General features: G+C 37.1%; 1 non-coding gene across 1 annotated transcript; it reads left to right on the top strand.

The window, feature by feature from the left end:
• The first annotated feature begins 2863 nt into the window (after window positions 1-2863).
• Window positions 2864-2936, top strand: Trnaa-cgc (transfer RNA alanine (anticodon CGC)). The gene has a single exon. It is a non-coding gene; the product is annotated as a tRNA-Ala (tRNA).

Raw genomic sequence — 2936 nt, forward strand, 5'->3', positions numbered from 1 at the left:
CGAGCCATAATACACGAACAGATTTTAAGACTTGTTGTTAAAGAATATCTTCCGTTTAATGTAGTTGAGAGTGTAGAATTTAGAAAAATGACTTATTTGTTAAATGAAAACTGTGTACGTCCCTGCAGAAAAACTGTCTCCAAAGGCTTACTCTCTCAAGTGTTCAACAACACACTAATGTGAGTAAGATCTGCAGTGCAAGCTGCATCCTCCATCTTTATTACGACTGCTTGATAGAAATCTGTGAAAAATGAGAATTATATTGCAGTGACTGCTCACTTCATTGATGAAAACTGCAATCTGAAGTCATATTTGTTATCTAGTTTTAAATTCCATAACAAGCATACAGCTGAAAACATTTCCAGTGAATTACAAAATGTGACTTCAACTTGGGGTATTACCAATAAAATTATAGCTTGCACTACAGATAATACACATAATATGATGAAGACAGTGATGATGTGCAAATGATGGCATCTACCTTGTTTTGCAATTACATTGGATTTGATTGTGGAAGTAAGCCTTGAACCTATACACAGGCAAGGACAAAAATGAAGTCAATAGTGGAATTTTTCAAAAGAAGTCCTCAAGCATTTGAGAAATTACACAATATTCAGAAGCAAATGGGCTTGCGTATTTTAACGCCGAAACAAGATTGCCCTATGAGATGGAATGCCATGTATGAAATAGTTGACAGGCTTTTGAAAATCAAACAGCCTTTGCACCCTCGCCATCCTCAGTTTGGATTCGCAGACAAAACTGTCCAATGAAGACTGATCGGTTATTGAAAAATCTTGTGAAATACAATCTCCTTTTGAGCGTCACAACAGAAATTGGCAGCAAAAGAAATGTAACCTTGTCAAAAGTTATCTTATTAAGCAAAAGTTTACAAAGTCAGTGTGTGAGACTGAAGAACTCAGATTACAGCAATGAAGCCATTAATACAGTAAATGCTAAACTTGATGATGGAATCTGTACCCGCCTCGTTTAAAAGTTTGCAGATAAAGCAATTGCTTGTGGCGCAACATTACTGGATCCTCGCTTCACAGAGTATGGATTTCCAAAACCTGGGCATCGATTAAAAGAAACAAAAGATGCCATAATTAACAAGTGCTGTTTAATACGACAGAAACCCACAAGGAGTTCTACAGACAATCCACCACATGCCAAACCAGCTGAGGTGAGGACATTCAACTCTAGCCGTGGCAACATTTGGCAAGGTTTTGACCAAGCTGTAGAGGGGTCGATCCAAAGTGTAGACATTCCACGTGCTGCAAATATAGTCGAGCTTGATAAATATATGAAGATGCCAGATCACAAGATCCACTGCTGTGGTGGAAAGAAAATCATGTGTTGTTTCCTCCGCTGTTTGAAATAATGAAACAACGTCTGTGTATTATGGCCACTTCTGTTCTATGTGGACGCAATTATCAAAGCAAGAGCAAACAATAACAGGCAGACGATCCCGTCCTTCAAGTGAAAAAGTATCAAAAATGATATTTCTAAACTACAACTTAGAACAGGCACAGTAGATCTACTCAGAAATGAAACAGTAAAATTTCAATGGATTTTGTTCTTCTCTGGACAATTTGCACTGAATTTGTATCCGACTGTATTTTGTTTAGTGCACTACATCTTACATGTAGCTACCTTAAAAGAACATATTTCTCAAATTTGTTGCACACAGGAGACACATGTCTGTTCACCATTCAGTGAGTTTAATTTCTTAAGTACGTTTATTTATGTGTTTGAGAATAATAATCGGATTTATGTATGTATATGTGTGTGTGTGTGTTTATTTTTGTAAATGTGCTATGTTTGGTTATTACACAATATAGGCGTCTTAATACTAGTGTATGATAAATAATTCTCAGGCAGTTCAACAATGGTACTTTGATACTTTTGTTTTTACGTTCGGAAACTGTGGTAAAAATTGCATTCCAATAACAATTTAACTTCATCTCTGCTTTCCTGGGGAAGTTTACAATAAAATGAAAATATATGTGCTTGCTGTGAGTACTTGAGTGATCTCCATATGACTGACATCAAACAAACGTCTTTAGCAAGAATTGTTAAGTGGTGTAAAGCCAGATCTGCCTTGACGTAGGTATCACAAGGGCATTACACTGTATGAATTGTTTTAAATTTTAGTCTGGATTTTATACTTCAAGGAAACATACTCTGTATTTCAGTTACCCTGAAATATTTTAACTTGTTTCCGGTTCTATCAAGTGTACCTATTCAGAGCTGTATTCAGCTGACTTGTGAATGTTTGATGAAAAACTGCCATACTAGACCATTGCGTTATGGACTCCAGTCTGTTACGGTAATTTTTTGATCTGCGTGCATCAGTCACTTTGCAGGCCTGCTCTGTGTGACAAATAACGGAAAATTTAACTGTAAGAAAAGTGTGAGTGGTACACTTATAAATGTTAATTCAGTGCCTCGTTTCCCAGAATGCTATCTCAATAAATTACATCTTATGATATGCCTTTTCAAGAGCACATACGGATTTTCACTCATAAAACCTAGCAAAATTAGGAGCTAGAATACAGGGAAACGAGTTTGGCAAACTCTACTATGTCAAACATACAAACACTGTCCTCAGCCAATTGAAAAGTATGAAAATCACACGACACGAAAGCAGCGCATTAGCTGCAGGAAATACGAAACTGCCAAGACATCTAAGTGAAAGTCATACTTTCTGCGATATGATTAGCGCTCTCGCACCTCATTTGTGTTTGTATGGACACATTTATACAGTAGAGATTAAAGATAATAAAATGTGTAGGTCTATTCGATTACTAAACACACACTATTTCACTGTTTCGAAACATTACATTGTACTAATCAATTTGTACGGAGCGAGGTGGCGCAGTGGTTAGCACACTGGACTCGCATTCCGGAGGACGACGGTTCAATCCCGTCTCCGGCCA

This window comes from Schistocerca nitens, chromosome 3, assembly GCF_023898315.1.
Source record: "Schistocerca nitens isolate TAMUIC-IGC-003100 chromosome 3, iqSchNite1.1, whole genome shotgun sequence".
Taxonomy (NCBI): domain Eukaryota; kingdom Metazoa; phylum Arthropoda; class Insecta; order Orthoptera; family Acrididae; genus Schistocerca; species Schistocerca nitens.